This window comes from Podarcis bocagei (genome assembly GCF_964188305.1).
Source record: "Podarcis bocagei genome assembly, chromosome: 3".
Lineage (NCBI taxonomy): Eukaryota > Metazoa > Chordata > Lepidosauria > Squamata > Lacertidae > Podarcis > Podarcis bocagei.
Genome location: NC_138127.1, coordinates 94356053 through 94370716, shown reverse-complemented (window position 1 = coordinate 94370716; position 14664 = coordinate 94356053). Strand labels below are relative to the sequence as shown.

At 40.7% G+C, this 14664-nt stretch overlaps 1 protein-coding gene across 3 annotated transcripts in view; it reads right to left on the bottom strand.

Moving 5' to 3' along the window:
- Positions 1–14664, bottom strand: part of ATL2 (atlastin GTPase 2) — a 31344-nt gene that overhangs the window by 15681 nt on the left and 999 nt on the right. The window lies entirely within an intron of this gene.

Below are 14664 nucleotides of genomic sequence, written 5' to 3'. Positions count from 1 at the left end.
AGTTGCCATTTTTGAGCAAGAAGGCTCTAAAGTCTTATTTTTCAAATGATGGAATGCCAAATATTAGTGAGAAATGGTTGTCTGCTTGCTCTGGTTCTGCAACACAGTAGCACAGCTGAACTGAAGTTAGCAAACAGTTTTAACCTGACTGACTTCCCTAATTCCTGAATTGTGCTGAATTAAGACTTTGTGTGCAAGATACATGTTGACACTTGCATAACCTACAAAGTCCAACACTTCAGATTTAAACAGAAATGCATGCATAAAGTTTTCTGTGAAGGAGAAATACAGAAAAGCATTTGTTAAGAAAATGTCTAAAATCAATCTATAGAACCACAATGAACTATTGTTGGATATGGCACCATTCCATTCATTCTGGCACATACCAAATGTTTACTCAAACCTTCACCCCACAAAGGAAGCAATTCAGATTACATATTAAAATTAGAAGAGTATTTGAGCAAGATCCAATGTCATGCCAGCAGACACAATATGATTTCCATGTCTTCTACGCCTCACCACCCACAGAGGGTCACCCAATGTTCTAGAGCAAATTTTGGGTGGGCATTAAGGGAAGAGGGGAAGGGTAAATCCGGTTTGCCAAAGCAAAACACCACATTTGGTTAGCACCATTTGTATACAAGACAGCTCTCAGAAGAGGAAGTCAACACTTATCTGAATGTTGCATTAGTAGATGTTACTGGTGAATGATATCCAGTCTTAATCATACTCCAAGTAGGCCTTCTGAAATCAATGGGCTCAAGTCCATTTATTTCAATATGTCTACGCAGAGTGTGGCTTAGTTAGACATCACTCTGTGTTAAAGGAACTCAAGGGGGTTTGCTGAACTAAACATGAAGAATTCACTTTTCAAACTCCACAACAGCTGATATTGGATTGCCTGAGATGAGCCCAGGGGTTTAGTCATGCAGCTTGCATACTGTTTCCTCCACTTAAAGAAATTGGGGGGTTTTTTTTGGGGGGGGGGTTACTTAAAACACACCACATACAAATCATGGTCTCTTTTTTTTGCTGTCAGCTGAAATGGATTGAGGGTCTAGTAATCTCTTGCACAATAGATTTTCAGTATGAAACCGAATTCTGCTATTACTATGCAAATTTTTCAAGAAAAAATTAACTGTTTAAATGGAAACATTTTTAGAAAAACAATTAGAACACTATCTTGGAAGATGTGTTTTATTGGCTGTCTTCCTGACAAACCGACAAGGAATGCACTACATTCCACAGCCCGTAGTTCTGTGCCAATGGCTATTAATGGATCTCAACTACAACTGAATACAGCATTTCTCTGGCAACAACAGTTTGATGTTAGCATGGGCATTTTTGGGTGACCTGCTTCTGATAATTATTCATTCAGGCTGCAGAAAAATATTTAGAATTTCCATCAACATCCCCTTCCTCCCACTTTTAAGGTCCAGTTATAACCAGTGCTTTATTATTGATCTCTATAAGATGAAAAAATCCTTCAAATAAAGATCCAAATTTAGCAACAAAACTCTTCAAGTAACCAAAAAATGTATCTGAAATAGGAAACCATGTCTTATCTACCCAGGTTTTTACTGGTTTTTACAAGTAGTCACCAAATTGCAGCTTTTATCGCAGTAGTGCAAGCATTATTCTTTACTATCTTTTGGACTCTGCTTCCCTGCAGATTTCTTACAAACAGAAATCTAAGTAGTTGTTCCACAAGTCGGATTAGAAACTGCTTTGATTAGGAACCCCCTATGCATCGGGTGACAGGTCTCAGAACAGAACAGCTAGTAAGTTCAATAGACAATGTTCCTAGCAATGGAGATGAAACACCAATAAAAATTCAAAGTAGTGAGTAGAAAGGACCACAGTTTCTATAGCTTAGGGAGTGCTACTCTTATAATAAGTGTTTTTAAACATGTCAGATGTATCCCAATAGAATTCTTTAAATGGTCACACTGATATGCTATTATCAGAAGCCTTATCTATATGCAGTTAGCACCTTCCCCACCAATTTTCTCAGCAGCACAAATAAGTGATCTCCCTCTTATTGGATCTGTATTATTTTTCAGGTTGCCAAATTTAAGCAGCCCTGCCGCATGGATTATGAACCACTTCTGACACACTTTCAAACACACCTTAAGTATCTTCATCTTTATCCTACTACTTTTTGGCCAGAGTCCAATAAGAAAGCAACACTAGATCCCTTTCCCCTACCTGGATCCAGTTGCATGCTAGAAAATATCTACATTACAGAATAGTTGAAATATGGCACTGCTAGTACCTTTAAAATAAATCATTTCTTAGCCCAAGGATACTGAAGACTCAATATTATTCTTCCAAGACAGCACCCCACAATAATCCCACTGGCTAACCAGTCATCTCCTCCTGCCATTTTCTAAACGCTAGTCCACAACTTAAACACAAATGAGTCACTCCCCAACACTGTACTAGACCAACAGAAGAAAGTGCTACTTCTAGTTGTTACTGGACCTGTCAGCGTATTAGACAGAACTGAACAAATCATGAAACATTTTAAGCAACCTGAGACCTTCAGCAGGACGTAGCACAATTTAACAGCAAATCAGAATGATATTGGAACACAGTCTCAGCTATTCAAGTGGGATGAAGTGCTGTTTACGTAAGATGGTACCCTGACCTAAAAGCCTGTATATTCTGGCCAATTTAAATATGCCATTGCTACACACTTTCTCAGAGCAGCCAGGAGTCTTTATGTCGAACAGTCAGAGTTAGACAGGTTGGACAAAACTGTCACAGAAATGGTTCTGAAACAGTTGAAGACACAGAAATATTTCACCATTTCATGACTTTTGCTAGGAGGCATTATCCCCTTCTTCCTCCACTTTTGATAGTATTTAACAGTAAAAAAGAACATTTGACAGGATAGATTAGATCCATTTCAACTGCTCATATATCTGCAGTGACAGTGGAAACAGTTAATATTTCAGAGTTTGTTCTTCAGCCAGTGGTTGTATAATTGATTATTAAAGTTGGTTATTGTATTTTAAAAGTTATTTTTTGGTATTATATATTTTATCCATATGGAAAGTTGCCTAGAGGTATCTATCTGTGTTAAACAACACACACATTTAATAAATGCAATCTAATCATATTATTGGGGCCATTTTATTTATTAGACTATTTGTATCCCAGTCAACACCCTAGGATCTCTTGGAGGGAGATTTAAAAATCAATAGAATGACAGAGTTTTAGTTTAACACACATATGCCAGAAAAAAATGCAATAAAAACAAAATATCAACAATATTAAATAACAGTGGTGCTAATAACCAAAGTCTTGAACAACCAGGTTTTCACCAGGCACCTGAATGCCAGTAATGTGGGTACTAACACAATTTCCAAAGGGGGACCTTCGAGCAAGGGTGCCACCACTGAAAAGTCCCCTTTGATCTCTAGACAAGAAGCCACAGGCTGAGATGATAAAATTTGCACCACCAAGTAGTACTTGTGGAGTATGTGTGCTTAAGCAGAGTGTGTGTGCTCAGAGAAAGAATGCAAATAGTCAGCAGATAATAGAAAAAGTAATATTTACATTAAACATGGATCATTTTTATTTTGTAATGTTAAAAGTATGGAGCTGCTGTTTCATTTAATTTGAAGAATATTTGCTTGAGCCATATGAGGAAAGTAGATAAAGAACAATCAGTTAAAAAAATAAAACTTCATCTGGTCTAGTAACTGACTTTAACTTGATGGCACTAAGGACTTCCGGGTCAGCGCCATTGGTGAATGGCAGAATTCCTCCGACCGGAGGAACGGGCTCCGTGGAAACTGTGTCTTCCCACCGTGGGAAAGGCGGGGACCCGTTAGAAATCACAGGCGGAGGAAGCCTGGGAACGTGGGGTTCGGCAGGGCACCAGAAGCGCCCCCCTACTCGCGGGGAATCCCATCAAGGGGCTCCGGAGCGAAGTGGGGTGAGAAGCGTGGTGCTACGAACTGACTGCTACTTTCACGGAGTGAAGCCGCACAGCCATTGCCAGAGAGCGCTGACTTTTTCCTGTGGACAATTGGACTTAAAACAAGTACCCGTGAGTAGAAACGGAAAATTGGATCAAGAAATTGTTTTAATTTGGTATCGAAGCGGGAAGGTGCAAACAGGAAGTCCGCCTTCCGATTTTTGTATATAGACTAAAGCAAAAATTTTGCAAGCTAAAGCCGGGAAGCTGTTAAAAAAGACTAAATTTCCTACGTTTAGAACCACTGAAACCCCCCTTGGAAGGAGGAGAAAAGGGGGGGAACTCTGTTTAACCCCAGCAGGAGAGGGAGTGAAGAAGGATAAGTTTCCACCGTCTCTAACCTGGGAACGGGGTGTCAGAGACAGAAACTGTTGGAGAGGTTCATTGACTGTGAACGTAACACTATGACAGATAGCTAATGAAGAGAAACAAGTTGATTCTAATGTTGCCTTTTGCATTTTAAAGAAACAAAATACTTGAAAAACATCTGAAATATCTGAAAAATGAAAGTAACTTTCCTTGGTCTTCAAAAAAAAAAAATGGATACAAGTAGATTGTCTCCTCTAGAGGGAGCTTGCTAAATTGTTGCTGCAGCATATTTGAGACCCAACATCTGTGAGATTAAGACTGTGGGAACAGTCTTTTCTGACCTTGAACAAAGATGAGCTGGGAGAAAGACTGGGTGCTTGCTCTATGCAAGACAAATGCTTTGCTGGAACAGATGCACGAGAAGATGGACTTGATGAATGAGAAAATGGATTTGACTGTTGTGGTTGTGATTTGACTGTTGTACATTGTGTTGTACATTGTGTTGTACAACATTCTGTTGTACTGTTGTGTTGTGATTTGACTGTTGTACATTGATATAGAAATCATTCAAGAGCCAACCTATCAATCTATACTGAATGGGCAAGTGCAGATGACAATGGAGGAGGATGCGGCTGCACCTCAAATAGTACAAGTGGAGAGACCCGAGGCCCTACAGGAGCATAAACCGCTGTTATTGAAGATTAAAGTTGGAGTGGGCCAAGGGGAGTCTGGAGATGAGGAGGTTTCTAGCTTTGGAGAGACCTTGAAATTTGATTTTAAATACGTTTTGGATTATATCGAGGACTGTGGGGAGTGGGACTATGGGGAATGGGCGAGCTGGATGAAGGGCGATGGAGACAATTTTGGGCTGGAATCCCCCAGAGACCTACCCCCCAATGAGAAAGGAAAGAAACTAAGACAGAGACCAACAAAAGACAAGGAAAGAGGCAAGCACAAACAAGATGAAGAAGAACTGCAGAAGGGACATGGAAGAGATTTAAGGGCCTCGGACATAAGGCTTCCAGGTTGATGGACTAGATGGAATGGACAATAAGGACTGACATGACCCGAGACCAGGAAGAAGAGACGCTGGATGATGATTGGAAGAGAATTTATAATGGAAATTTTTTATTTTAGAATTAGCTAATGAATATTAGGGAAAATGTGGGAATGAAACTATACGACTCTAGCAGAAATGATATCAGGAGCTATGTACATTTGAAAACTAAGATTTAAGGTCTAAGGTACTTAGGGGTATGATAAGGTTAAATAAATTAAGGTAATCTGAATAACAGAATATGGGGAAAGATGGTAAGGATCTGTTGAGTTAATTATTAGGTTAAATTGTTAAGATAAATTTTATAACAAAAATTGAGAAAGATGGAAAGAATTTGCTGAAATAATTACTAAACTAGAATACAAAAACGGAGGAGTGAGGAGGTCAATGAAACAAGCAAATGGAAATTATGGATATGCAATTTGGGATTTGTGTTTTTTTCTTCCTTTTTTCTTTTTTTTACTGTCTTTTGCTGTATTGTCGTATTTTGTGTTTTTCTCTTTTTTATTGTTTTCTTTTTTTGTATTGTAGTGTTGTTTTTTAGTTTTTCTTTTTCTTGTAATTCTGAAATTATCAATAAATATTATTTAACTTGATGGAACTAAGCCACATGTTATCTTGGTGAGATCTGCAGCTTCCAAGAACAGGCACAGTTGCAACATGAGCTTGAGCTAGGCAAAAGCTATCTGGCACAAGCAGCCATGGTTAAGCATAAAATCAGGGGCACATCCAAACTCTAAACCTGCATTTTCAAAGCAAGTGCTACCCTCTTAAACTATGCCCAAGACAGCTCTACTGACCAATACCATCTCTATCTTGTCTGGGTTAAGTTTAAATTTGTTTGCTTGCATCAAGTCCATCACTGCGACTCATAACCTGTGAAATCAACACACCAATTTTAAAGCTGCTTTTGTTTTTAAAAAGTGAAAAAATGTCATGAATTGGCCTTACTGGATGCAACGACAGACAAGTCCTGTATCCCATTCTAATCATCTACTGAATCCAGCTGTGTGATCTTGTACTCTTCTACTCTGCATAACAAAGGGTGCTGGATTATGCTCCTTGGCAGTATAAAAGTTGAGTTGCAAATATATATTTTAAGTGTTATCCATGTACATGTATATACATTTCCCACCTCAAGAATACAGTGGTGCCTCGCAAGACGAAAGCAATCCGTTCCGCGAGTCTCTTCGTCTAGCGGTTTTTTCGTCTTGCGAAGCAACCCTATTAGCGGCTTAGCGGCTTAGCGCTATTAGCGGTTTAGCGGCTATTAAAGGCTTAGCGGCTATTAAAGGATTAGTGGCTAAAAGGCTATTAGCGGCTTAGAAAAAGGGGGGGGAGCGGAAAAAAATCGGAACACTTGCAAGACGTTTTCGTCTTGCAAAGCAAGCCCATAGGGAAAATCGTCTTGCGAAGCAGCTCAAAAACGGAAAACCCTTTCGTCTAGCGCAGGGGTCTGCAACCCGCGGCTCCGCAGCCGCATGTGGCTCTTTTACACCTTTGCCGCGGCTCCGGGGCGGATACTAGCGAGGGGAGGAGGCGCATTGTGCGCCCCGACACTCCCCACTGTGGCAGGCACTGTACTGGCTGTGATGTCGCATGGGGCGGTGCGTGCGTTAGTCACGCACCGTCCCAACGTCACCTTCCCGCCTGCTGTCAGATCGGAGGGCAGCGGCGCGCATGCTTTAAATGTCACAATGGTTTTGCGGCTCCCAGTTGTTGTTTTTTTCTTCGGAAACGGGTCCAAGCGGCTCCTTTTGTCTTAAAGGTTGCAGACCCCTGGTCTAGCGGGTTTTCCGTCTTGCGAGGCATTCGTCTTGCGGGGCACCACTGTACCCAAGATACAGAATGGGAAATGTTACCCTGACCAGGGGCCAGATAAATTGCTTTGGGACTACATCATGCCTACAGGCTCTCAGCTGGTCATCCCTAGATTAGATATTACAGCCAAGATCAAAAGTTCATATGTTACTATAGCAAGAATGCCCTAGCTAATGTTTCCTCAGAAAATGTCTGGCTTATATAACAAGGATCAATTGACAGTTACTGACCAGCTTTTCCTAGCAGCTGAAAAACAAGAGCATGGACTTGATCTACTACTACAGGTCACAGCATATGGAACTCAGTATGTTGTATGACCAACAGAAGTCTCTTTACATCTTTAAGTAAGAACACATTGTACAATCAAACTTATTTATTATCACCAAAATGCATAAGCCTGCAATTTGGGTCAAGCAAGCAAGCAAGCAAGCAAACAAACAAACAAACAAACAAACAAACAGAACCTGGTCAGGTCTGATTACTGCACCCCTTGAACATCCAAGTTGGTTGGCTGATGTTGGGCAGTAGTTTTTAAACAGTTGTGACTATTTAAGTATTTTGGCATTTTTAGTAGCTTTTTAAAAATAAGTCTGGAAAGAATTTAATGTATCCCTTCCAATTTGTAGCCTCTGGTATGGAATATTCAAAGTTTAGGCTCAAGATTTCTCAAATATCCCAATGATTGGACAACTGGAAGTATCAGCGTGTGTATAAATCTTTATGGAAATGGTGCTGTATCCTAAAGCTTCAAAAGCAAATGCCAGTTCTTGCCATTTTTCCTCTTTCTGGAAAGCTTATTGGAAGCAGTGGTGAACACAAGTAGATAGAATGCATGGCATTTCTTCATTTTTATTGGTTTTTTTCTGTATTACATCACAATGCAAATATACCAAAGCCATCCCCACATCGTCCCCATCCCCACATATATTTATCGTTTAAATCATCAATCAAATGTATTTCCTCTACATTCTGAGATTACATTTATCTTTGCATTCTACAATCTTCTCAAATCTTCTATGTATTCTTATTATCCTTCCTTACTAATTTACCTTCCCTCAGATACTTTACATTTTAATCTAGGCATATTAGCATATCTTTTTTTGATCAATATTTTCCAATATATTCATCAAAACATTTCCACTCCTTTTTCAATTTTTGATTCGACTGATTTCTTATAATAGCTGTTAATTTTGCCAAAGCTAAGTATTCATTTAATTTACAAATCCATTCCTCCCTTGAGGGTACAGTTTGTGACTTCCATTTAGCAGCAATCACTACTCTAGCTGCTGTACTTGCATGGCATTTCTAATTTGCTGACCTAGTGAACTGACCCTAACTTGTTTTTCAAAGTGTTGTCTTCCCGTGTTTATTATCAGACACTAGAAACATGCCTAAATGGCAGGAATGCACACCAAATTCAAAATGGTACCCAAACTAGCTTATAATAGGTTTCTGACAATAGCACAATAAACATCCTTCATATGTGACACAACAGCATTAGTCAGCCTTTTAAAAACACTTCAGCAGCTCAGTAAGCCAAAGCCCCAAAAGCTCACCTGAGGAGTTCAAAAGATTGCCAAGCTGACACTCTATCAGACTACGCTGGGTAGGAAATTATAGGACAGCAGTGACACTTCAGCAAATGCCCCAGGATCTTGATCCTCCCATGTGATGCTGGAGGGAGCAGGTGATCTATGCAAGAAAGGCTTAAAGGCAGGTACCAGTACTTTGAAATAGGCCTGGAAGCATAATGACAACATGTACAGCTCCTTAATGTCAGGAGCCCTGGTCACTGCATTTTGGATAATTAAATTCTGGGCAAAGGCAGGCACACATAACTTGCATCGCAGTAATTTTATATTAATGCAACCCAGTTTCACCCAATGGCTATATCAGGCATCCCCAAACTCGGCCCTCCAGCTGTTTTGGGACTACAACTCCCATCATCCCTAGTGAACAGGACCAGTGGTCAGGGATGATGGGAATGATAGTCCCAAAACAGCTGGAGGGCCGAGTTTGGGGATTCCTGGGCTACATCTATCATTCCCAGGAAAAAGGTACAGCAGACACACCAAGCTAAGCAGAAATAAGGCACTCCCTGCTGTATACCAAGCAGTAAATCTAGAACCAGACTTATCTATAGGTTGCTGCACATAAGAAGAGCTCTGCTGGAGCATTAAGTAAGGCTTAATCAGATTCTCATTTCATTTATTGATTTTTGTTTATAAATAAAACTATTAGACAATTCTGAAATAATCTGTAACTAATTGACATATTGATGTATATATGTATGGTGATTGACAGCCGAGGCATTTTAAACAGAATTGCTTATATATGTATTGTTCATAAAGAAAATTTATAGCGTTTTGTTACATGTTGCTTGCATATAATTTAATAAAAATTAATGGAAAACATTTTTTTTAAAGAAATGGGTGGAAAAGAAGACCCCTGCTGCATCAGGCCAGAGGTCCATCTAGTCTAGTCCAGCATCCTGTTCTCACAGTGGCCATTCAAAAGCCTAAAGGCAGGCCACAATCAGGGCTCAGGTAAAACGGCACTCTCTCCACTCTTTCCACCAACTGGCACTCTTTCCAACTGGCACTCTTTCCACCAACTGGTATTCAGATGCATATTGTCTCCAACAGTGTTAGTAGAACCTGGCCATCACAGCAGCACCATGAATTTGTCTGTACAGGCAACTCCCGTTTTGCATGCATTGAAAGAATGCATGCTCCCATCGCCGCAACGGGAAGTGACTGGAAAAGGAGGCATTGTGGTCTTACATGTGCTCTGGCAAAGTGCACGGGGGACAGGAACGCACTCCCCGTGCAAAACAGTTGTTGCCTGTACTGGTGACTGGGTATAAAGAGAGCCTATTCCCTGAATCTCTGGTAGATTACCTACACCAGTAACTGCTGGACCTCTCAATGGCTGTTAATGTTGCCTGTGGCATTATTCTGGATAGCCTGGCCAGGATAGGATAGGGTAGGGGCATGACTTTGTGATTGTCCTAGTTGGGAAGGAGTGATGAGGTGAGTGGTGCTGGGACTGAAGATGGCCACTGTCATTTGAAGTGTCTTCAGGTTCTATTTTGCCTCTCATGCTGTTAAGATCAGTGGTAAAGTAACACTAGTAGCACTAGTGTGTCCATAGCCATCAAAGAGAAAGGCTGAGTCCAGGTGCATTCCCAAACTTCAAGGGTAGTGCAGCCTCATCCAAAACCAGACTGTAACCTAAACTATGATTAGCTTTCCTACTGACAAAAGCACTAAATCATAGTTTAGCAGATTCAGCGGGATCAAGTGAAATGTCGAAACTAATATGTTCCATCTTTTCCCTGCTGATATTTACTTTTCATTTCAAAGAATCTCAGTTTAGAATTACATGCAAAGCAAGAATCTTGCTTTAAAGCAATGGTTAGGTAAACAAGACAGCTTCATAACCCATGTTTCGATGTTTGCTCATTTAGCAACTACTGATTGTTTAAAACCAGGATTGTTGATTCACATGCAATGCTAAGCCAAGTTTTTTTTGAGACTGAATGTACCTTTGGAAAGTAGTCCTCATCCTGGCCACATTAGAGGAGAGGTGTGTGTATGTGTGCACCAGTGTATGCTTGACACTCCATGGGAGTTTACTGAAGCTTGTCCATTTAGCACAGAGATGGGAATCCTTTTTCAGCCCAATTGTCATGATTTCTTTGGGGCAACCTTCCAAGGGCTACAGACAAGCAGTGGGCAGGACCAACCAGGACAAGTGAGTACAGCAATTGATGTGCCTTTTTTCTTTGCACTAGGATAAGGAACTCTAGATCAGGAATAGCCAACATGGTGCATTCCAGATGTTTTGAACTACAACTCCCATTATCCCTGACCATTATCCCTGCTGGCTGGAGCTGTTCTAGATGCTGTTGGACTACAGCACCCACAATCCGTGACCACTGGCCATGCCACAAGGTGGAGTCCAACAACATCCACAGAATCACAATCCCTGCTTGTTATATTCCCTTCACACAAAAGTCAGGTTTCTCCATATTTCTCCATCCAGCATTATAAATCAAAGGCACAGTCAAGTCACACAAAAGCACCTGAAGGCATAACGAAAGGCCAGATAGAGAGGCCATGAGGCTGTATTTGGCCCCTGTGCCTAAGGTTCCCAACACCTCATATAACACTAAACCAGTGATATCTAATGTGATGCCCTCCAGAATCTAGATGCTTTGGACCACAACTTCCATCATCCCTGATCATCAGCCATGTTGGCTGGGGCTGATGCAAGACATCTGATAGACACAAGACTGGAGAAGCCTGACTTTAGAGTTATATATGAACCAGACAAGCAACTGGATTATCTGTCAATTATTATTCCCATTGCTAGAAGATGTATCTGTAAACAAGTTAATGAGTAGAATTCAAGTCATGCTATAAAAATGTTCCACCTGCACAAGCTTATCAGTTTGCCAGGTAGCATGAGCCTCCTCTCCCTCAGTCCTGGGGGGCTCTCCCAACCAACCTAGAGCCAATTTGGGGGGACAGTGGGCTGGGAAAGTCCTGCTGCGCAAGCAGAAGTCCTTGCGCAGGGCTTTCGCTGATAGGGTTTATTAGGCGACTCCTGCCCTATATGGGGAGGGGAGAGAAAAGAGAATTTACAAGTCTACCAGTACATGGTAGCAAAGAGTCACAGCTAAAAGTTTAGCAGTGAAGAGTTAACCGACATTTGTACCCCTCATGCAAGGGTTCTGTAACACACAGCTGACACCTGCTGGTACACCCTCATCATAAGTTGTTAGTTTGCCAACACTTGAGATTAGGTCATTAGAGAGAAGTAAATGCATTCACATCTTGTGTAAGACCCCAACCCATATGGCTCAATTACAAGCACTGTGAATGCAAGATTTCTGACGCCCTTCATTCCAGAAGCACCCTTTAACAAGCCACCCAAATAACTCTGAATGACTTCAAGCAGCAGCTTTTGATAATATAAGGAACTAATTCCAGGAAAAAACACAATAAATTGCAGGTTCTTCAGACTGGAGCTTTAGAAAGCAAGTTTGATGCTTTTTACTGCTGTAAACAAGGAATAAGTTTTTGTTTCATTTTTAATTAAAAACTAGGTGATATGCTCACAGATGAAGGTTAGAACTTTAAGTGTATGGGTGTTACAGGAAGTCACAACTGTAGTGCAGATATACCACTTAGAAACTAGTTTAAAATTAAATTTAATAGAAACTAATGGGCACAAAAGTTAGTTTAAAATTCTATCTCAAAACATTTTCGCTATTAATTGTGACATGATGAACCCATAAGGTACACCATCCAGCAACTTTAAGCAAGATTGCTAGAGGTATACAACACTAGACATTTTGCCTGGTGACAACACTAGTATGTTGGGATAAGGTGTTAGAATGCTAGGTACCCAAGATGAACAAATATGTAGTACAGTATGTGCCTATACATGTTTTACCAGGGAACCAACATGTTTTCACTAAATTTTGCAATAAGCCTCCAGTGTCATCTGGCACATGCAGAAGAAGCAGGAGGAAATAAAGGGTTAGCTTTACATTTGAAACTTTAAAGCTGCATACACTTCTCACCACTTCCACATGCCTCTAAAGTACTGAACCAGTCAAGTGATAATGGCCCCCTCATTTTGGATGTGCCAGAAAACTTTGCCATTGGAAGAGGTTTCACTTCATGCCCTTCCATGATGCGATTGCCAAACAAGATTCCTGGCCTCAAGTGTGGAATTCAATTTATTCAGAAGCATTTCTACTGAGTTCCAGAGATGCTTACTCGTGTAAGCTCTCCATAAGTCTACAGTCACACCTTACTTACCCTTCCAAGCCCTTGAATTTGCTTTTTTACCTGTGTGGCACTAGTTACAGAATGTACACACATACCTGTAGCTCTGAATATGTTCATATGCTAAGACTTCCAAAGGCTTTATTTTGGGTAAACTGCACACACTTTTAGAAAAGTTTGTAAGAAAAAAAACTTTTCCAGAAAAGGGGTTGATTAATTCAGTTTCATGCGTAGCTTTAAGTGTTAAAATAAGCCAGCTACTATAGATGCCACCAATTATTTAACAGATTTGTTTCCATTAGCTTTCTAACAGAACAGAATTTCCCCTGAAGAGAGACTTTATTTAAATATTTCTATGTTACACACCTAATGGTGTCAAAGCACTATCATTTGCCAGGTTTATTTATGGAAAGAAGTGGAACAAGCATTATACAAGCAAATCCCCCTAGTGGTTTGGCAACAAACCTGCATACAAGTTTATCACATGATGTACACAAAAGCAAGACTTCTTGGGCATTTGCCAATTTGGACCACATTAGAGGGGAAAATAAGGTCTCCGGTTATCAGTTTGATTTCATATTTCTCCCCCTGCCCCACACAACTTTTCAGATGCACCAAAGACATGCAAATGCTAGTTTGGGCAAGTTGCATGAACTAGCTGTATACAACAGCATAACAGAGATTCTTTTCGATGGTAGGAAAAGCAGGAGTGAAAGAAAAGAAATTACTTTTGTTAAGAAGTAGGTCACAGTATACAAGCTGTGAACATTGCAATCAGACATTTCTCCATGCAACACTGCATCCAAAACTACCAATCATGGCTCCCAAGTACCAGCCAGAAACAGATCTCCCCATTCACAATCATGAAGTTAGTACCTTTCACCTGTGACGCTCTGCTACAGTACCTTTCCTCCTAACACTAGCAACTGAAAATCTCCAGTACGCCATATTTTGCATATAGAACATTTGATATACCTTAGCTCTACAGTCTAACACTGTTGTGATCTACACATTTCCCCATATCACTGAAGTAGACATTGAAAAAAGTCTAACATCATACCTCAAAAGACTGAGTTGTGTGATCCACATAACCAAATTATTCACCTATTCAACCTTGAAGTCATGAAGGAGGGGCACAGATAATAGCTGAGTTGTGAATGTAGAACCTGCAAGATTCAAACCTGACATTTCCAGGTAGAGCTGAGAGAGACTCATGTTTTGGGAGTCATGCTCTGGAGCATAGCTGCCAGTAAGTGTAGACCAGGAGTGGGCAGAATATAAACTGAAGTGAATTAACAGGAGATCAGCAAAAATTCCAGCTCCCAGTTGTTTATATTCTCTCCTTCTCTAAATCAGGCAGCCAAGCTGAATAAAGCTTGGGAGGAAAACCAAGAGCAAATATTTGTGCATCTGAACTGTGAGCGCAGTTCTAGTTCTGAAAACAAATCCCTGGACTGAGCATGAATCAAGTATGCTCATTAACTCTGGGAGCAGGCTGACCCCACCACCTCCGCTATTTTGTCCTTGGCTCCATATGGTAGGTCTCAGGAGTCCAGGGAAGCAGCAGCAGCAGCAGCTCCACAAAAAATCTTAAGTCTGGTGAAGACAACACGGAGCTCAAAGGTTCAGGGGCTTGACTTGGTACAAGGCACCTTTTTATGAGCAAATCCTCCACTTTGCTCCAGAAG